The sequence below is a fragment of the Macaca nemestrina genome, chromosome 16 (assembly GCF_043159975.1).
Source record: "Macaca nemestrina isolate mMacNem1 chromosome 16, mMacNem.hap1, whole genome shotgun sequence".
NCBI lineage: Eukaryota > Metazoa > Chordata > Mammalia > Primates > Cercopithecidae > Macaca > Macaca nemestrina.
The window spans coordinates 85,740,059-85,762,842 of NC_092140.1; the positions used below are offsets into that span (position 1 = coordinate 85,740,059).

A 22,784-nucleotide genomic window follows, 5' to 3' on the forward strand; every position below is an offset into this window, starting at 1 on the left:
GAGCTCGCGCGCCGCCTCCGCCCCAACGCAAACAGCTGTTCCCAGAGAAGTCGCCGCTCTCAACTTTGCCAACTAGTCCGCAGGCACTTTGACCAGCAGACCAACCGGGACCTGTGGGTCAGGGTCCTCTGACGGAGTTTAAAAAAAGAGGTGAAACTGCGGGGTCCGGGCCGCGAGTCGCTAGGCTTCGCCTCAAACTTTGCTCTGGCGGAGCGGCCCCGCCCCTCCTCTCCCCCGCGACGCCCGCGCGCTCGGACTGGGCTTGTTCCCTAGCTCCGGGGAGCGCGTGGGCGGCGGCGGCGGCGGTGGCGAGCGGAGGCCAAGGAGGCAGAGGCGCTTACGCTTGTCAGGTGGGTCAAGGCAGTTTCTTACAGCAGCACTTCCCATATGGTCTAGCGGTTAGGATTCCTGGTTTTCACCCAGGCGGCCCGGGTTCGACTCCCGGTATGGGAAAGCTGCTTTTTTTTTTTTCCCCCTTTTTCCTTTTTTTTAAACTATCGGTTTGGAGGGCTCACTTTTTAAATCTTGTGTTCTGGTTCCTTTCTTGTCCCCCTGTCTGGATGAGTTTGTAGAAAATGAGCATTACTGTAGTTAGTGGCGCCAGGAGCTGGGCTGTGGCTTTCGGAGTGGCGAGTGCCCCACGGTGCCTGCTGGAGAAGGGAATGCGCTCCGGGTCCTTCTCCCTCCCGCCTCCGGCTCGCAGGGCTGGTGGACCCGGAGGGAGTTTCACTTTCCCCAGGGCTGTTCCCCCGCCCCTCCGGCCCGTAGTTTTCCAGACGCCCGGGAGGTGATGATTAACTCTGGCCTTGCGTTATCTCCTCCCAGCGCCCCCCGCCGGCCCACACCCTCTTCGGCCGCCCTTGCGACTCTTCCAATGCGGGACCAGCTGGCCCCCTGCCTTGGGCGCCGCGGAGCCCGCGCCCGGGCCGATACCTCTAGTGGTCCTCTGGCCACAGGGTATTTGCCAGGCCCCACGGAACACACTGTGCTTTCCGCGCCCTCCCGGGGGGCGCGCTTTCCCGGCAGCGCAGCCGCCCGGCGCCCCTTTCCGCCGCGTGTGCGCTTGCGTCTCCACCCGCGGCGCCCGTGCAAGCGCGAGGCCGGCTCGCGAGGTCGTCCCAACTTGACATTAGGGGTGCTGGTCGCGGTCACGGAAAGTACCCTCGAAAAAAGGCCTTTGGGAACGAGAATCTTTTTTCTTTCCCTTTATAAACACCACAAGCTGTGGAGAAGAAAAATACCACTATGATGAGATGGCTTTAAATAAGTAAATCGACTTTCTAAAGGGTCTAACATTTTGAGCGCCGTTGATTTAAAAAAAAAAAACTTGATTAAAAACAACAACAACAACAACACATCTTGGGGTGGAGATGGGGCTTGGGAAAGAGAAAATTAGCTGGAGACTGGGGAGGGGACGTTAAAACAACGTTTCACTGTATTTTTAAATATAGAAGCCCTGTGTTTATTACAAAGAAGGGGCAGCTGTGTCAGCCTCATGTGAGCTGTAAATGAAACAAAAGCGTTATCTTAAATGCAAGCTGAAATTAGAAAATAGGGTGAGCTATAATGTTTAGTCTATTGGGCCTCTGGGAACAAACCAAGAAGGAAAAAGTGACTCTTGTAGATGAGTTTCTAGTCAGTGCCATTACTGAGAGCAGATGTTTTGGTTGTTAGTATGTGTGTTCCCAGACTATTTTGTAGCTTTAACTGCACAGTAAATTTGTTAATGTGATCTGCGTGATTAAGGATTAGTTAGGCTTACCTTGTTAAAAAAAAAAAAAGAAAAAGCCTAAGTATTTTAAATCATCTTCATTAATTCAAATATTTGTGTATTTGCTACACACCAAGCACCACCAGATGCTTTTGGATTTACTGATGTTTGGGTTCTTCATGTTAGCTAGTGGATAGAATATATTTTGGTTTCTGTGATTAGCTGTGTGATGAGACTTTTCAGCTTCTCTGTTCTCTGGCTTTAGAGCCATACATTTTCGATAACACATATCACTCACAAATTTTAAATAGAGTTACAAGAATTGTTGAGTGATTCTTGAATAGATAATGAAAGTGGAAGTTTCATTTAAATAAGTAATAGTGTGTCATTAAGAAGCAGTTACTAAAGAATTATACAGTGGTTGAAAATTTGGAAAGAAGGAAAGATAACTCGGATAGCTCTGCCTTAATTGTCCCCAGAGAGGCCTTAAGTTTTGACCTTTTTTTTTTTTTTTTGAGACATCTCCCTCTGTAACCCAGGCTGGCGTCATCTCAGCTCACTGCAACCTCCACCTCCCAGATTCAAGCTATTCTTGTGCCTCAGCCTCCCAAGTAGCTGGGACTACAGGCACCTGCCACCACACATGGCTAATTTTTGTATTTTGAGTAGAGACAGAGTTTCACCATGTTGGCCAGGCTGGTCTCAAACCCCTGACCTCAGGTGATCCACCTGCCTCGGCCTCTCAAAGTGCTAGGTGCTAGGATTACAGGCGTGAGCCACCATGCCAGGCATTGACCTTGCATTTTTTTTTTTTTTTTTTTTTTTTTTTGAGACAGAGTCTCGCTTAGTCGCCCAGGCTGGAGTGCAGTGGCGCGATCTCGGCTCACTGCAAGCTCCGCCTCCCGGGTTCACGCCATTCTCCTGCCTCAGCCTCCCGAGTAGCTGGGACTACAGGTGCCCGCCGCCTCGCCCGGCTAATTTTTTGCATTTTTAGTAGAGACGGGGTTTCACAGTGTTAGCCAGGATGTTCTCGATCTCCTGACCTTGTGATCCGCCCGCCTCGGCCTCCCAAAGTGCTGGGATTACAGGCGTGAGCCACCGCGCCCGGCCGACCTTGCATTTTGTCATGAGTTTACCACATTGTACCAAATGGTGCTAAAATGGATGTTATTTTCAACTGTGCACTCGGTAATTGCAAATAGTTGTACTGTATACCTGGGGGCAAACACAAAGGAAGTAGTTGGATCATCTCTGTATAAAACACAGATTTCTCTCGTGTAGTTGTGCGTTACATAGAATGTCGTAAGGCAACGTCTGAGTTGTAGAAGTGCTACTGGAGTAACAGGTGAGGAATCGGTTCTGCTCTAGGGAAAGAATTGGAGAAGAAACCTAGAGGGGAGAGTGGACCTTGAAGAACTGGTCGGATTTCTCCTGTTGGGGAATGTGAATCATAAAGCTGAGGTAGGGGGAACAAGTATGAGGCTGGCAAGTAGTCGGTTTGGCAGGAGCACAGAGTGCCTGCAGGGAGGGCCATGGGAGATCAAGCTGGGAATGTAGAAAGGAATTTTAACTTGATAAAATTTTGAGTAGGTAACAGGTTCTTTTATCAAGGAGTGACATTTTATGTCACAAAAATTTTTTAAACCATTTCTGTCTGTTGGAAAACCCAAAGATAGCAGTGGCATGTGAAAAATTCTTGTTTTAAAAGATTCAAGCAATAAAGAAACGTAGAATGTTTTGTGTCCGTAGATTTTATGTTTAGGAGTTGAATATTAATTTGTAATTAATAGAATGGAGAAAAGCAATCAGTTAATTAGAATTCATTTTATAGGAATGAAATCTAGGTTTAAAGTATGAGAATGATCTGTCTTGCTTTGTTGAAAGTGAACTTGGTATTCGAAGACAGCTCCTCGTTACTGTCAGTAAGACATGTATTTTAAATTGGTTAAGGCTAGGTGATCAATTTGTGAGGATTCATTCTTACACTTGTGCCATTGGCAGGCATATTTTAGGAGCTCTCTCTTGGGCCATAAATTAGTGACACTGAGTGCTGTTGATTTACCCAAATAACCTCTTTAATATTTGCTACTGTTAGGTGTAATTAGAAGATATATGAAAGAGGCAGGGTGTGGTGGCTCATGCCTGTGATCCTAGCACTTTGGGAGGCTGAGGCAGGCGGATCAACATGGCGAAATCACATCTCTACCAAAAATACCAAAAATTAGCCAGGCGTCGTGGCACACGCTGCACCTGTATCAGCTATTCAGGAGGCCGAGGTGAGAAGATCGCTTGAGCCCTGGAGGCAGAGATTGCAGTAAGCCAGGATCTCAGGATCATGCCACTGCACTCCAGCCTTGGAGACAGAGCCAGACTCCACCTCAGGGGAAAAAAAAAAAAAGACGAAAAAAAAGTGAGAGAGCCTGGACAACGTAACAAGAGCCTGTCTCTACAAAAATAAAATATAAAAAAATTAGCCAGGTGTGATGCCACATACCTGTAGTCCTAGCTACTTGCAAGCCTAAGGTGGGAGGCTCCATTGAGCCCAGGAGTTCAAGGCTGCAGAGAGCTGTGATGGCGCCACTACACTCCAGGTGACAGAGCAAGACCGGAAGACCTTGTCTCAAAAAAAAAAAAAAAGACATGAAAGTTCAGTAAATGTTTGCCGAGATGAACGCTGGTATTTAAAGAAGTAGAAGGGATTTTAAAACAATTACTGCATTTCAGCTAAAATCTGAAGACCTTATCATGGTCTCGGAGGTCCAACATTATCTGGACCCTACCCTCGTAACCTCAGGTCCTACCTTATCTACCACTTCATTGTATCTTGGCTACGAAGGCTTCCTTTTTGCCATGCCAAACTTATACTTGTCTCGGAGTTTCGTTACTTGCCTTTTTCCTTTGCCTGGAATATTCCCCGTCTAGCTCTGCACATCTCAGGTCAACATTACCTTCTCAGAGACATCTGTTCTGACCACCTTAGCTTGAGATCCCTCTTCCTTGGTTACTTTCTGGTTACTTTATGACTTTTTTTTTCATTTTCTTAGTATCTGAAACTGACCTGTTTGTTTCTGTTTATTTCTTGTCTTATTCTGTCAATATAAGTTCCCTGAAGGCAAGGATATCATATAATGAGATCGTTCTTGTTCTGTATGTAGTAAAGATTCAAACAATAGTAAAGAAGTTGGAACCCTCATACGGTGCTACTGGAAATGTAGAATGGTGCAGTTGCTTTGGAAAACAGTTTAGCAGTTCCTCAAAATGTTAAACAGTTACCATATGACCCAGTATTTCCACTCCTAGGTATGTACCCAGTAGAAATGAAAACATGCCCACACCAAACCTTGTACACAAATGTTTATAGCAGCATTATTCATAAGCAAAAAGTAGAAACAACCTGAATGTCCGTCAGCTGATGAGTGAATAGGGTGAATAGGTAAAATGTAGTGTATCCACATAGTGGACTATTTGGGAATAAAAAGGGACGAGGTACTCAATCACAAGAACATTACACTAAGGAGCCAGGAATGAAAGACCACATTTTTATTCCATTTATATGAAATATCCAAAATAGGCAAATCTATAGAGAAAGAGGGTAGATTCGTGGTTGCCTTAGATTAGAGGGGATAGGGAGGTTTGGGGTGAGGTGACTGCCAATGTGGATAGTAAATTTAGGGTGATTGAAAGTCCTAAAATAGATTACAGTGATAGCTCTATAACTCTATAAATGCACTAAATAATGTTGAATTGTACACTTTAAATAGATAAACTTCATGGTATGTAAGTTTTATCTCAACCAACCTCTTAAAAAAGATTGAAGCAATAAAAACCAAATAGAATATTTGATCTCTAGATTTTACATTTATCATTTGGATATTATCTGTTTTAAAATAATAGCAGCCTGGGCAACATGGTGAAACTTCATCTCTACAGAAAAAAAATACAAAAATTAGCTGGTGTGGTGGTGCATACCTGGAGTCCCAGCTCCTCAGGAGGCTGAGGTGGTAGGATTGCTTGAACCCTGGGGGGTTGAGGCTGCAGTGAGCTGTGATCGCACCACTGAACTCTAGCCTGGACAACAGGGTGAGACCCTCTCTCTAGAAAATGAAAATTAAAATAATAATGGAGTAATTTAATGGGGAAACTTTAGCTCCTAGTTAGTTCCACAGATGTGGCAAGTGCTCAGTAAATAACTGATGGAGGAGGTTAGATAAGTATACAGATAACTATGATATAATACATAGTGTGATACATGCTCAGAGGGGACTAAGCCAGGGATCATAAGTGTTTGATGGTGTTCAAAATCCACATCTGAGTTTGTGTGAGGGGAATAAGGAAAGGCCTCCTGTGGGAGGCAGCATTCGAGGTAAACTTTGAAGGCTGGTTAGGCTTTTGCTAGTAGAGACAGGGACGGGAACAAGGCATTGAGAGGAAGCAAGCAGGAGCAGAGGTACACCAACAGTTACTAGCACATTTTAACGGAGCTGAGGTTGCAAGTAGGATAAGAATGGGAAATAAGGCTGTGAAAATAGATTAGGGTCTGTAGTGGAAAATGTGTTTTTACTATCCTCCCGATGCCTAGTGTGCCTCCAATGGCTCATACTTAGGAAGAACCATACCTCTCACCTGCAGAGAGCTGGAAGTGTCTGGGGACATATCCTCCTCCAGCTCATAGACTGTACTGTCAGGAGTGTAACTTTGGAGGCAGGGGCTTTGACTTGTTTTCCTCTGTATCATCAGACTTGAAGCAGGGCTTGGCACCTGGTAAACATTCAGAGAACATTTGAATGAATGAATGAAAATCAAGAAGTGGCAAAGTCTGTATAAAGCAAAACAAAGTTTATTTTACGAAGACCCTTGACAAGGAGATTTTGGAAGCCCCCTGGATTTGGAGCTAAGGAGTTTAGTTAGGGAAAGAGATTTCTGGTAATATGAGGAATGTTTTAATGAAACGAATTTGGTAGTAACGTGCAGGTTGAACTGGAGGGTGGAAGGATTATATCTGTGGTCTCCGTCTCTACTGTCCCTTTCCTGTTCCCTCTCCATTAGGCCTTGACAAAGGTAACAGACTTCCAGCAGTCCAATAATAATCTCCTAACAGCTCTCCTTGCTTCTACTCTCTCCCTAAATAGGGTGGTGGCAGCAGAATAGAAAGGATCAGATACAAGAGATAACACTGAAGGAAAAATCTACGACTTCAGAAAGTAAATATTTCTAACAGAAATAGAGAAGTTATGAAGCACAGATTTTATTGGAGGGGACTGGCAGTTTTTACTCTTAGCATTGGCCAGCTAGTAAATTTATTGCATACCTGCATGTGTCTGTGGCTTTTGAACTCTGAAATTGTGCATTGACTCCATGAACAAGTTAATACTATGAGACTGCCACCCTGTGGACAAAATATCAAGACTAAAACCATCAAGAATTAAAGTTTCATTCATTTGTGATTTACTGTTTTAGAACTGGCTTTGGTTCTTCCACGTTGGTGCGCGCAGTGATGCTCATGAAATAGAAAGCTTGAAATTAGTTTGTTCTCTGAACTTTTTCTGAGGCTTTTAAATAAAGGGAATCTAAAATGGAACCAGTAGTTTTAGAAAGCTGCAATGATTCAAGAATGCTTTTTAGATGGTACTTCTTTGCTCCAGAAATTTCATGTGAAAGGATTGATTTTTTAAAATATTGTGGCATGTAGGCCTGTTGTGAAATAGTCTTTTGTCCCTTTTGTTGTACTGATTTTTTTCATCCCATTTTATAAGACATATGGTATTATCCTTGAGAGTTGTATTTTTTGAGAAATATATCCAACATCCCACTATACCCTTTTTTGGCTAAGTGAAAGTGGCCTTCTTGCCTTGTTTTTTTGTGGATTTGGTTTTAGTTGTTAAAAGTTCTCTCTGTTTTGGACGGATTGCCTTAATTGTATTTATACAAATGAGTTTGGGTTATATTATGCTACTTATTTAGAAGGACACTCTGCTCACAAATTATACTGTTTTGGTAGTTTCATAAACTACCTTGAATCAAAATAAAATGGTGATTGTGAAATACTTATTTGCTCACTGCAGCTCAGGAAATGTTTCAGTTTTGGACTCATGACCAAATAAAACTTTCCCAAGAGATGAGCTGTTTACAGCCAATAATGTTATGAATGTCTTACACACTTGAATTCCCAGAGGTGTCAGAAGGGGTGGGATAGCCATTTAGGGCTTGAAATTTGTGTCACCAGTAAAGCAGAAGTGGGCTGAAGCAGCCTTCTGAGGTCAGCAATTGTGCCTTCATTAAGAAGGTGATATCCACACTGAGGAGAACAGATGAATCATTGATTGACCCCCTTGCCACTGATGCTTCACCATAGGGACCTGATACTTCACCATAAGGACCTTACATATTGGTAATGTACTAATGGTCAACTATAATGTTAATGATCTTAATTTTTTTTTTTTTTTTTTTTTTTTTTTTGAGTCGGAGTCTCACTCTGTTACCCAGGCTGGAGTGCAGTAGCATGATCTTGGCTCACTGCAAGCTCCGCCTCCTGGGTTCAAGCAATTCTCATGCCTCAGCCTCACAAGTAGCTAGGATTACAGGCATGCATCACCATGTCCGGCTAATTTTTGTAGTTTTAGTAGAGATGGGATTTCACTGTATTGGCCAGGCTGGTCTCGAACTCTTGACCTCAAGTGATCCTCCTGCCTCAGCTTCCCAAAGTGCTGAGATTACAGATGTGAGCCACTGTGCCTGGTGATTTTCATTATTTAAATATTTCTCTGAGACAGTTCTTCTGAAAAATGTAGTTTGACAAATGCAATAAACTTTAAGTGTTTGGTTTTATTTAACCTTTTCAAAGTAAATATATGGAGTTGTGGGTAACTTTTCAAAATTATTTTTTGCTAACGTGTATATCTTATATTCTACAAACAGTACTGTGTAATTGTAAGTGAAGTAGACTATGATGAAAGTGCACATGTTTATGTAGGTCTACAAGGTAAATTGCCATATAATTTAAATTATTTAGATTAGGTTAGTATTATTTAGATACAGTTTAAGACAAGTAACTTACTTTCTTAAATTTATTTTTAAATATTGACTCATTTATTTATTTATTGAGACAGGGAGTCTCTCTGTCTCCCAGGCTGGAGTGCTGTGTGATGATCATGGCTCACTGCAAACTCTAAATGCTGGGTTCAAGTGATCCTCCCACCTTGGCCTTCTAAAGTGCTGGGATTACAGGTGTGAGCTACTGTGCCCGGCCAAGGAAAGTAACTTTCAGAATACTTGGTGATCTAGTTACTCTTCACCTAGGTATTGAATGAAGAGTCAGTAAACTTGAAGATATATTTGTTTTCTAACCTTCTTTAATGGTTTTGCTATGATATCCTTTTTAAAACTATAAATGACAATGAACTTATGTAAATACATTTTTAGTTTAATATTTAACCAACACTTAAGAAACTTTATCACACAATATCTTTCTATATTTTTATGCTATAATGGTTACTATTTCAGGATTAATGGAAGTGTTGACTCCTGAGTTCATTTTCACAAATGTAAATACTAAAACATTTTCTTCTTTGAAAAGTAATTCCGGCCAGGTGCAGTGTCTCACGCCTGTAATCCCAGCACTTGGGGAGGCTGAGGTGGATGGATCACTTGAGGTCAGGAGTTCGAGACCAGCCTGGCCAACATGATGAAACCCCGTCTCTACTAAAAATACAAAAATTAGCTGGGCATGGTGGTGCATACCTGTAATCTCAGCTACTTGGAGGGCCGGTCAGGAGAATCACTTGAACCTGGAAAGTGGAGGTTGCAGTGAGTCAGTATGACGCCATTGCACTCTAGCCTGGGCAAAAGACTGAGTGAGACTCTGTCGCAAAAAAAAAAAAGAAAAAGTACTTCTAATATAGATGACTCGAACTTTGAAAAAGCAGTAACAACTATTCTGTAAATTTTGTGTGTATGCAAACTTGAAAACATCTTTTATTTTTGGACGCAGACTAATCACTATTGAATACATAACCTTTGATTTATTTATTTATTTTTTTTTTTTTTTGAGACGGAGTCTCACGCTGTCGCCCAGGCTGGAGTGCAGTGGCGCGATCTCGGCTCACTGCAAGCTCCATCTGCCGGGTTTACGCCATTCTCCTGCCTCAGCCTCCTGAGTAGCTGGGACTACAGGCGCCCGCCACCGCGCCCGGCTAATTTTTTGTATTTTTAGTAGAGACAGGGTTTCACTGTGGTCTCGATCTCCTGACCTTGTGATCCGCCCGCCTCGGCCTCCCAAAGTGCTGGGATTACAGGCTTGAGCCACCGCGCCCGGCCCATAACCTTTGATTTAAAAGATTTTTGTGCTTTATTTTAAATTTGTGGGAAGGTGTCTAGCCTAGTGACTTTTCGATCCAGAGAATCATTCTAGATTGTCTTAAATATTTATTTGTAGTTTAATCTTATTACTTAAAGTTTTTTTTAATTTAGAGTCCAGAGACTAAGATACATTTCTGATTTAGGATGTGTTGATATATTGCTCTATATGAAGCTTTTTTGTCCGTTTTCAGGTTGTGTGTGTGTGTGTGTGTGTGTGTGTGTGTGTGTGTTTCATTTTCAGTTTTAATCAAACATTTAATTCAACTTTTCAAGGTTGTGATGGGATTCATTTTACCCCTGCTGTTCAAACATCTGTGTTTATCATTGATACACTCTAATGCCAAGGTGCACAGAGCTGAAATAGAAAGGAAAGGTACAGCCACAGGCAAAGAGAATGGGAGAAGGTGTCCCGGCGCATGAATCGGGGGCGGTAGTGAAGGAGGAGTATCCTGAAGGGAGGCAAAACATAAGCTTGCTTAAGGAATTCGGAGCTCCATGCAGGCAGGTTTCATCAGAGAATTTCAGATATGAGTGGGAATGCCTTTCCTTTTTTTTTTTTTCCTTTGTTTTTATGCCATTTCAATGGCATAAAATGAACTACAATGTTACTGTCCCTTAAAATGCGACTTTGAAAAACTGTTTTTTCTTTTGCATTGCCATTACCTTCTAGAAGGTTATCTGTTTATGGAACATATTTTTAGATGGCTTTTTGCCACAAATTTGTAGGAAAATGAAGGCACATAAAGTTTATGTGAAAGCAGTCACAACCTGATACTCATTAGAATGGGTCCTATTAAAACAAAACAAAACAGAATATAACAGGTATTGGCAAGGATGTGAAAAAATTGAAACTCTTGTACAAGAATGCCTGTGTTGGTGGGGATGTAAAATGGTCTGGCCATAATGGAAAACAGGATGGCACTTTCTAAAAAATTTGAAAGAGGCCAGGCGCAGTGGCTCACGCCTGTAATCCCAGCACTTTGGGAGGCTGAGGTGGGTGGATCACGAGGTCAGGAGTTCGAGACCAGCCTGGCCAATATGGTGAAACCCCGTCTCTACTAAAAATACAAAAATTAGCCGGGTGTAGTGGTGGGTACCTGTAGTCCCAGCTACTTGGGAGGCTGAAGCAGAAGAATCGCTTCAACCTGGGAGGCGGAGGTTGCAGTGAACCGAGATTGTGCCACTGCACTCCAAACTGGGCAATAGAGCAAGACTCTGTCTCAAAAAAAAATTTTTTTTTGAAGGAGAATTATCATCCAGCAATTCTGCTTCTTGATATATACTCAAAATAATTGAAAACAGGGTCTCAGAGATATTTGTACACCGTTGTTCTTAGCAGCATTACAATAATAAATACTTATTATGTTACCAAAAGGTAGAAGCAACCCAAAGATCAATCAGTGGATGAATGGTTAAATAAAGTATGTTGTGTACATACAATGAAATGTGATTCAGCCTTAAAAAGGAAGGAAATTCTGACACATGCTACGTAACCTTGAGGACATTATGCTAAGTGAAATAAGCCAGTCACGAAGAAGATAGTACTACATGATTCACCTTATATGAGGTATCTAGAATAGTCTCACAGAGACTTAAGTAGAATGGTGGTTGCCAGGAACTGTGGGTAAGGGAGAATGGAGGGTTACTGTTTAATGGATACAGAGTTTCAGCTTTGAAAAATGAAAAGAGTTTTGTTGCACCACAATGTGAATGCACTAAAGACTATTATTTTATTTTTATTTTTTTTTTATTTTTATTTTTTTTTTTTTTTTGAGACGGAGTCTCACGCTGTTGCCCAGGCTGGAGTGCAGTGGCGCGATCTCGGCTCACTGCAAGCTCCGCCTCCTGGGTTCACGCCATTCTCCTGCCTCAGCCTCCTGAGTAGCTAGGACTACAGGCGCCCGCCACCGCGCCCGGCTAATTTTTGTATTTTTAGTAGAGACGGGGTTTCACTGTGGTCTCGATCTCCTGACCTTGTGATCCGCCCGCCTCGGCCTCCCAAAGTGCTGGGATTACAGGCTTGAGCCACCGCGCCCGGCCACTAAAGACTATTGAACTGTGTACTTAAAAACGATTAAGATGATACATTTTGTTCTACTTTACCCCAATTAAATAATTTTAAAAAGCAGATTTCAATTTGTATTTGGATACTGTATGCTCATTATTTATGAGGGTAAAAAGCATCTGTAATGATGCAGTTTCTTACTTCACCAATATGTGAGTGTTAGGTGCTGGGATAAAACAATGATAAAACCTGACAAGATCCTCATGAAGCTTACAGTTTAGTGGGAGAGACAGACATTGATTGAACAAGTAAAAAGTGTGCTTAAGTGTACATGCGTGGCAGGGAGACCCCTAGCAAGTTGTGGGGAAGGGCTGGATTGAGAAGGCTTCCCTAAGGACATGATGTTTCTGTAGAGACCCAAAGGATGACTAAGCCTTATATAAGAGAAAGGGAGAAAAGGGAAGACAGAGTAGATTGAGGGAGTAGCATTTTGCAAATGCTCTGCAAGGAAGAAAGGGTATACTTTGGGAAATGAAAGGCCTGGAGGGCAGTAATGTAGAAAGTAAGATGTGATGGGAGATAAGGCTGCAAGGTATCAAATAATATAAGACATTCTAGGCCATGTTAAATATTTTGATTTTTATCTTCAGCAGAGTGGGCAGATATTGATGGGTTCTAAATGAGGGATTATGGAGGTGGAATGGCATAGGAGCAAGAAAAATGATGTACTTTTTGGTACCCTTGGTCTTTAACTATAAGCTACCTGTTTAGTATGGTGTTTGAATGTTGGATGAGATTGTATATTGGCTGCCATTGTGGGCTGTTCATATGGTAAAGTGTACTTAAAGGGTGAACTTAAGGGAATTGTCAAGGGTAATTGAGGATAAGTGATTTTCACCTTGATACTGTGACTTGGTAGTTTGAAGCCCTAGAAATTGCTATTTGTCTTGGGAGAGTCTGGAGTAAGAAGACTTTGAGCTTTTAGGACCTCCAGTGGTAAGTGGTGAGGAGGTGGGGCAGAGAAAACTGAGAAAGAGCTGTCTAGAATTGAGGCAAAATCAGGTGAGAGTGTTATCAGAGAAGCCAAAGAAGTGCTTAAAGTGATAGGCCTAACACAACAAGTTCTGAAAGTGTTAACTGGATTTAGCCCTGGGAGGTCATTGACTTTAGTTAGATTTAGTGGCATAATAGGGGCAGGATTAAGTTAGATTAGGCTAGGTTGAAGAATGAGTGGGAGATGAAGAAATGGAGTAGGTAAGGACAGTATATACACATCTTTTGAGGAAGTTGGGCTGTGAAAAGCAGGGAGTGAGAATGAATAGTAGTTGTAGTTGGGGTTGCAGTGTGTGACAGGGTGCCAATTGGGGTTCTTTTTTTTTTTTTTTTTTTAAAGGAAAAACTTGAATTAAAAAATATCTTCGGCTGGGCGTGGTAGTTCACGCCTGTAATCCCAGCACTTTAGCAGGCTGAGGTGGGAGGATTGCTTGAGCCCAGAATTTGAGACTAGCTGGGGTAACATAGTGGTATCCTGTCACTACAAAATATTAAAAAATTAGCTGGGCATGGTGGTGTGCCCATAATCCCAGCTACTCGGGAGGCTGAGGTGAGAAGATCACTTGAGCCCTAGAGATGAAGGCTGCAGTAAGCTGTGTTTGCACCACTGCACTCCTGCCTGGGTGACAGATGGAGACCTTGTCTCAAAGAAAAGGCTATAACCCCAGCACTTTGGGAGGCCCAGGCAGGCGAATTCCTTAAGGTCAGGAGTTAAAACTGGGCAACATGGTGAAACTTTGTCTTTACTAAAAATAAAAAATTAGCCAGGTGTGATGGCATGCAGCTGTAATCCCAGGTACTCAGGAGGCTGAGGTAGGAGGATCTCTTGAACCTGGGAGGCAGAGGTTGCAGTGAGCCTAGATCGTGCCACTGCGTTCTAGCCTGTGTGACAGAGTGAGACTCTGTCTCAAAAAATATAAATAAATAAATAATATCTCCTATAGAGTCTAAGAAATATTTGAAAAGTATACACTTTACTTAAACAGGACAGAGCCAGATTGTGGAGTACATGCTGGGGGGTGGAATGCCTAGAGGTAAGGCATAGTAAGGTAGACTGAAGTCAAGATGGATAAATGTTTTGTATTGGAATTTATTCTATGGGTGCTGATAGACCAGTGAAGGTTTTTTTTTTTTTTCAATAGGAATATTAAGGGGTAGTATTTGAGACATTCCTTTAAAAATAAATTATTCTTGAATTGGGAAATCAAATGATAGAATTGTAAAAGTTATAAGCATGTATGCTGGCAATGAGTATGGCAAATAAGTCGCATAATATATGGTGGAGTCTGTTTTATCACTTTCAGATAACATATAATCTTAGTATAGGTAAAACCATTTTAATCAAAGTATGCATGATGGCATCAGTTTGTTTTTGAAAGAAATGTATTTTTGCTTTATGAAATTATTACAGACTTTACTCTTTCTTAAAGATGCTGGCATTTTTTTTTAAACTTATTTTGAAGTGATTTTAAGTTTAGAAAAGAGTTTCTTAAATAGCACAAAGAGGTCCTGTATATTCTTTATCCAGTGTCCACTGATGTTAACATCTTATGCAGTCATAGTATAGTGATCAAAACTAAGAAACATTGGTACAGTGCTATTAACTGTAGACTTTATTAGGATTTTCTCAGCTTTTCCACTAATGTCCTTTTTCTGTTCCAGGATCTAGTCCAAGATATACCACACTGCACTTAATTGTTATCTCTCTTATCCCCTCAAATCTCCTTTTTGACCTTGACAGTCTGGAAGAGTAACAGGTATTTTGTAGAATGTCCGTCAATTTGATTGTGTCTCTTGTTTTTTTGTGATTATGGACTGAATTAATGAGTTTTGGGGCTATTGGAGGTTTTTTAAAATTTCATTTTATTTTTCAAATTATCATAAATTAAAGTTGACTTTTTTATGTACAGCTCTGTGAATTTTGACACATGTCTAGGTTTGTGTAACCATCACCATAATCAGGATGTAGAACAATTCATCACTTCCCAAAATCCTCATGCTCTCTCAGTAGTCACACCCTCCCCCTAATCTATATCCCTGGCAACCACTGATCTGTCCTCCATCAATGTAGTTTTGTCTCTTCAAGAAATGTTATGTAAATAGAATCATACAGTATTCAGTGGTCCGTAGCCTTTTTGGCATCAGGGACCAGTTTCATGGAAGACAATTTTTCCACAGAAGTGGGTGGGATGGTTTCAGGATAAAACTGTTCCACCCCAAATCACCGGGCATTGGATTCTCATAAGGAGCGCGTAACCTAGATACTTTGCATGCACAGTTCACAGTAGGGTTTCCTCTCCTATAAGAATCTAATTATCTGGCTGCTCTGACAGGAGGTGGAGCTCAGGTGGTGATGCTCGCCTCCCTTGGGGTTGAGGACCCCTGCAGTATGTAACCCTTTGACCCTGGCTTTTTTCACTCAGCATAACGCTTTTGATTGTCATCTAAGTTGTATTTATCAATAGTTAGCTCCATTTTATTGCTAAGTATGGATGTACTGCAGCTTGTTTATTTGCCTCTTTTCATTATGTATTTGAGAATATACTATGTGTCCCGGCACTATAACAAGTAATTTAAATGAATTATTTTGTGAAATAAGGATTTTAACTGTCCCTTTCACAGATGTGAAAACAGAGGCTTAGAGAGTTTAAGTAGCTCTATGTTATACAACTAGTCAGTAGTAGAATTAGGACTCAGCCTGGGTCACCCACTCCAAACCCCATGTTCTTAATCATGAGGCTACATGGCTAGTTGCTAATGTTAGCTTCCTCATTTCTGTTATGACCAGAAGTGTAACTAAGAGAAGTTAAAGTTCACATTTTTTTAATGTGTCCTAAAATTCCCTTTCTTTTCTCTTTATATTTGTTTTCTCTTTTACCAAAGAGCAAAAGTAATAATAGCAGGGGTAATTTTTTAAAATCATTTTGGGAGCTAAGGGTTCTGTGATTCAGGCCTAAAGCAAAAGGTTAAGCCAAGTCAGTCATCAGTCCGTAGGACATTATGACTTAACATTTAACATTGAGTGCTTCTATTTATGAGAATTGTAACCATAATACTAAGTTTTTTCTTTTCTTTCTTGTGTTTTTTTTTTTTAGAAACAAGGTCTTGCTGTCTCACCCAGGGTGGGTGCAGTGGTACAACTGTAGCTCATTGTGACCTCAAACTCCTGGGCTCAGGAGAATCTTCTGCCTCAATCTCCTGAGTAGCTGGGACTACAGGCTTGCACCACCATACTGGGCTAATTGTTTTATTTTTTGTAGAGATAGGGTCTCACTGTGTTGCCCAGGCTGGTCTTGAACTCCTGGCCTCAAGTGATCCTCTCACCTCAGTGCTGGGATTACAGGCATGAGACACTGTACCTGGCCCTGTTTTTTCTTAATCTCCTTATAAATAGAATCTTTGTTTTACAGGTAGTTAATAAATATCACTGGGTGCAGTGGCTCACGCCTGTAATCCCAGCACTTTAGGAGGCTGAGGCAGGCGGATCACTTGAGGTCAGGAGTTCGAGACCAGCCTGGCCAACATGGTAAAACCCTGTCTCTACTAAAAATGCAAAAATTAGCTGGGCGTGGTGGTACATGCCTGTAATCCCAGCTACTTGGGAGACTGAGGCAGGAGAATCACTCGAACCCAGGAGGTGGAGGTTGCAGTGAGCCGAGATCGCGCCATTGCACTCCAGCCTGGGCAAGAAACTCTGTCTCAAAAAAAAAAAAAAAAAAAAAGTAAGTAAATAAATATCAAATAAAAATAGACAGGCATTCTTGGCCGGGCGCGGTGGCTCAAGCCTGTAATCCCAGCACTTTGGGAGGCCGAGGCGGGCGGATCACAAGGTCAGGAGATCGAGACCACAGTGAAACCCCGTCTCTACTAAAAATACAAAAAATTAGCCGGGCGCGGTGGCGGGCGCCTGTAGTCCCAGCTACTCAGGAGGCTGAGGCAGGAGAATGGCGGGAACCCGGGAGGCGGAGCTTGCAGTGAGCCGAGATCGCGCCACTGCACTCCAGCCTGGGCAACAGCGTGAGACTCCGTCTCAAAAAAAAAAAAAAAATAGACAGGCATTCTAAATCAGCCTACTTTAAAATAAGAGGGTTGCCCTCTATGATATTACTTTAAATTTTACTAATGGCAAAGGTAGTTGTCTTTTTTATTTTAAGAACTGAAATTTTGGTGTGTTTAAGATGATCGTTTTTGAACTTGTGTGCTAACAGCCCATTTGCTGAAATATCCTACTGCTATAAGATAAAAAGAATGTTTCTAGAATGTTAGTGTGGTATTTCTGCTTTTTTTTTTTTTTTTTTTTGGAGACAGAGTCTTCCTCTGTTGCCCAGGCTAGAGTGCAGTGGCGTGATGTTGGCTCACTGCAAGCACCGCATCCTGGGTTCATGCCGTTCTCCTGCCTCAGCCTCTCGAGTGGCTGGGACTACAGGCGTCCGCCACCACGCCCGGCTAATTTTTTTTGTTTTTTGTTTTTTTTAGTAGAGACGGGGTTTCATGTGTTAGCCAGGATGGTCTCTGTTTCCTGACCTCGTGATCTGCCCGCCTCAGCCTCCCAAAGTGCTGGGATTACAGGCGTGAGCCACCCTTCCCGGCCATATTTCTACATTTTATTAGTGAAGCATAATATGTATAATTAAATTTTCGTGGATTTTATAAAACTTCTATGTTATTCTGGGTACCTGTTAACTTTACGTGTTACCTTAGCAAATTTTATAACAATTGGATGAGGAGACTTGATTTTTTTTTTTTTTTTTTTTTGAGATGGAGTCTTGCTCTGTTGCCCAGGCTGGAGTGCAGTGGCGTGATCTTGGCTCGCTGCAACCTCTGCCTCCTGGGTTCAAGCAATTCTCTGCCTCAGCCTCACTAGTAGCTGGGATTACAGGCGCTCACCACCACGCCTGACTAATTTTTTTGTATTTTTAGTAGAGACGGAGTTTCACCATCTTGGCCAGACTGGTTTTGAACTCCCGACCTCATGAGCCACCCACCTCGGCTTCCCAAAGTGCTGGGATTGCAGGTGTGAGCCACTGCGCCTGGCCAAGGAGACTTGTTTTAAGTGTAGCCTCAGTTTGATTTTTTGTTCTCAGTTCTATAGATACTATTCTGAGAACTTGGAGAGGCTATACATAAAATCAAATGTCAGAACTAGAATGGATCTTCAAAATTATCAACTCTCTAGATTGTCCCAATATTTTACAAAAAAAACTGAAATCCCATAGTAGTGTGAAATAACTTGTCCACACTTACAGTTAGTTGTAGAAGCTGCATGATACAGTTCCTGCTCTCAGATACATTACTGGCTTATCAGTGTAGAAACAGACTTGTACAAAATTGACAGTAATACAAAATGGCATGTTCTAGATAGTAAAGGTACTTCTTTTCTTTTTCTTTTTCTTTATTTCTTTTTTTTTTTTTTTTTTGGAAATAGGGTCTTACTCTTTCACCCAGGCTGGAGAGCAATGATACCATTATGGCTTACTGCAGCCTCAACCTCTTGGCTTCAAGTGATCCTCCCATCTTAGCCACTTGAGTACCTGGGACCCCCCAGTGTGTACCACCATGCCTGGCTCATTTCTTTTATTTTTTTGTAGAAATGGGGTTTCATCATGTTGCCCAGGCTACTGTTAAACTTCTAGGCTCAAGTGATTCACCTGCTTCAGCTCCCCAAAGTGCTAGGATTACAGGCATGAGCCACCATGCCTGGCCAGATACAACTTTTCTTAAAAAGGCGTCACCTCCCCGCCCCCCCCCCCCCACCAAAAACAAACAAACAAAAAACCCAAATCAAAAAAGCTTTATCTTTACCCTTTCATAACAAAATTACTTTATTTTTATGTGTGCGAGACAGAGTCTCACTCCTACCCAGGCTGGAGTACAGTGGCATGATCATGGTTCACTGCAGCCTCAATCTCCTGGGTTTAAGCAATCTTCCCACCTCAGTCTTCCCAGTAGCTGGGACCACAGGCACATACCGCCAAGTCTGGCTAATTTTTATTTGTTTTTATTCTTTGTAGAGACAGGTTCTCACTGTGTTACCCAGGCTGCTCTTAAATTTCTAGGCTCAAGTGATCCTCCTACTTTAGTCTCCCAAAATGTTGGATTTACAGATGTGAGCCACCACACCTGACCCAAAATTACTTTCTGTTTTCAGTTTTTCATCTCTTATTCTCTCCTAAACTTTTTCTAATCAGTTTTTTGTATTTGTTTTTACCTTTGCTGTACCGTGAAAACTTTCCTTTTAAAACAACAGTGACCTCCATGTTGCCAAATTCAACTGTCGTTTTTTTTCTCAGACCTTATCTAACTTGATCTGCCATCAGCATTTGGCACCGTTGCTCATTCCTTATTCTTGGAAACACACATGCCTTGTTTTTTTCCTACATTTCTGAGTACTCCTTTTAGCCTTCTTTGTTAGTTATGCCTCATCTTTCTTAATGATGCCTCATACTTCTAAATGATGGAGTGTCCCAAGAATCTGTCATTGTTACTTTTCTAACCTATAGCTTTAATATTATATACATGTTAATGTAATATAAATATAAATATATATGTGTGTTAATTATTCCCAAGTTTATGATCTCTAGCCCATACCTCTAACCTGGGCTTTAGGACTTTATATTCAACTCCAGGACTGCATATCTCATTTGGTGTCTCTAGTCTGGTAACTAATGAGCATCTGAAGCTTAATGTGTTCAGAATTGAACTCTGATATTCCTCTACCTCAAACCATTGCCATTTGTCCTCTTTCCTGTCTCAGTTTTGGTAACTGCGATCTTTCCAGTTGCTGGAGAAGGGGGGTGCCCCAGCTCCAAGAAAGAGAGAATTCACCTTTCTATCCAGGTCCTTAGTCAATTGATGGTGCCTACCCACATTGGATGAGGGCAGATCTTCCTTATGGAGTCCACTGATGGAAATGCTAATCTCCCTGGGCACTTTGGCTCACAACTGTGATCCTTGCACTTTGGGAGGCTGAGGCGGGTGGATCACTTGAGCCCAGGAATTTAGGACCAGCCTGGGCAACATGGCAAAACCTTGTCTCTCCAGAAAATATAAAAATTAGCCAGGCATGGTGATGCATGCCTGTAGTCCCAGCTATTCGGGAGGCTGAGGTGGGAGGATCACCTGAGCCTGGGAGGTTGAGGCTGTGATCAGGCTACTGCATTCAGGCCTGGGCTACAGAACAAGACTCTGTTTCAAAAAAATAAAAAAGAAATGCTAGTCTCTCTGGAAACACCCTCACCCTCACAGACATACTCAAAAATAATACTGTACCAGTTGTCTGGGTATCCCTTAATTCAGTTAAGTTGACATCTGAAATTAACCATCACAAGTCCACCCCTTGTCAACTTGGCACCCATGTGGCACCCATGTGCATCTCCTTAAACCATACTTAATCTCCAAATAGAGACAATTGCGAAATTGTAGTTCTGCCTAAAATGATACAACTACCCTGCATACAACTGAAAATGCACTGATTTCTCCCCAGAAGAGGAGGTAAAGCTCTTGAATGTTGTTCTCCTCTTATATCCCACAATTTAATTATATGATGTAAAATTAACAATACTTGGCCAGGCATGGTGGCTCACACCTGTAATCCCAGCACTTTGGGAGGCCGAGGTGGGTGGATCATGAGGTCAGGAGTTTGAGACCAGCCTGGTCAATATGCTGAAACCCCGTCTCTAAAAACACAATAATAAAAATAGAAAAATTAGCCAGGTGTGGTGGCACGCACTTTTAGTCCCAGCTACTCGGGAGGCTGAGGCATAAGAATCGCTTGAACCTGGGAGGCAGAGGTTGCAGGGAGCTGAGATCGTGCCACTTCACTCCAGCCTGGGCAACAGAGTGAGACTCCGTCTCAAAAAGATAAAAAATAAATTAACAATACTTAAATACTGACATAAAGTAAATATATCTTATGTTACGTAGTAAAGGAGTAAGAGGAAAGAACACAAAGATATTTGCTTTGTATACACACAAATGTATTCTGAACAAAATAGAGAGAACATAGTCACGACAGTTAAAATCCTCATTTCCCCAACTGGTCAGGTGGTTATAGCTGGCATTGATAACTACCTTCATGTACTACACATTCTGTATTCTCTTTGCCTTCAGCAAACGCCTTAGCTGGTCGTGGTTCTTTATTTGGTGGGGTCTTCATTCTTAAAGGGTTTGGGCTATTAGTAGACCTTCCTGGATTGGGTTGTTTTAGTTTCCCGTTGACTTATTTACAGGGCATGATAATACTAAGCGATGCCCCAAGGGATCTCCTGTATTCCAGATATGCTCTTCTTTACCTGCACTGTGAGTTAGTAGTCCAGCTTCCCATTCCTAGTTTAGATTAATCACCCCCAGCTACATTGACTTAGAGGCATGAGGAGCCCAAAGATGCTGGATGGTAGTTTTGACTCCAGTTCCACGGAATCATTGTTGTGTTTCCTGGTGGAAGTATTCCTCTCTCTCTGGACTAAGACTTCTAGGCCAACAGAGCATAAAGTTATGGGAACAGGAAGCAAAAATTTTGCTAGTGGGTAATGGTGAGTAGTGCCATTCCTGTTTGTATTCCTTGGTTCAGGAAACAAGGAATATTGAATCCTGGCTATGGGAAAAACTGTACCATGTGGTGGATGCTAACTCAGAATGTATACAGCCTTCTAGAGAACCTAGCACCAGACCTGCAAGGTATTATCACCTAGCTGGCACTGTAACTGCATCGTCTAAGGTCCATTTCAACATCCTGTCAAGCTGGCTGCTTCAGGATGGCAGGGAACATGGTAAGACCAATGAATTCCATGAGCTTGAGCCCATTACCCCACTTTTGTGACTGAGATAAGTTCTATGGACGGGAGCAGTGCTGTGTAGAATGCCGTGATGGTAGATAAGGCGTTCTGTGAGTCCATGGATGGTAGTTTTGGGAGAAGCATTGCATGCAGGAAAGGCTCATTTGTATCTAGTGTCTGTTGCAGTAAGAACAAACTGCTGCTCCTTCTGTGATGGAAGCAGCCTAACGTAGTCAACCGGCCACCAGGTAGCTGGCTGATCACCCCAGGGAATGGTGCCATACTGGGGGCTCTTTGCTGGTCTCTGCTGCTGGCAGATTGGGCACTCAGCCATGGCTATACCCAGGTGAGCTGTAGTGAGTGGAAATCCATGTTGCTGAGCCCGTGAATAACCTCCATCCCTGCCACCATGTCCAGGATTAGCCCCCTGGGCAATGACAGGTGGCTGGGGAAAATGGCTGACTGGTGTCCACAAAACAGGTCATGCTATCCGCTTGATTATTAAAGCCCTCCCCGCCCCCCCAGCTAAGGTCACCCTTTGGTGAGTATTCACATGAGACAAATATCTTCACGTCTGTTGCCCAGTTAGGAGAGATCTCTTCTGCCTCAAATTTCTTTGTCACCAATTTTCTAGTTATGTTCCTTCGAAGTCCCTGAGCATCCTGTCAAACCATTGTCAATAGCCCATGCATTGATGTATAATCACACATCTGGCCATTTCTCCTTCACAGCAAAGTGCACAACTGGGTGTGCTGCCGTAAGTTCTGCCGACTGGGAAGATTTCATGACTGAATGTTCCAGAAAAAGGGCTGTAGCACTGCAGCTGTCCGCTTTTGGGTGGTGCTCGCATATCATGCAGAACCATCTGTAAACAAGGCTCTGTCAG

At 42.3% G+C, this 22,784-nt stretch overlaps 1 non-coding gene across 1 annotated transcript; it reads left to right on the forward strand.

Annotated features, from left to right (window-relative positions):
* The first annotated feature begins 381 nt into the window (after positions 1-381).
* TRNAE-UUC (transfer RNA glutamic acid (anticodon UUC)) lies at positions 382-453 on the forward strand. Its single transcript has one exon. It is a non-coding gene; the product is annotated as a tRNA-Glu (tRNA).
* Positions 454-22,784: the final 22,331 nt, after the last annotated feature.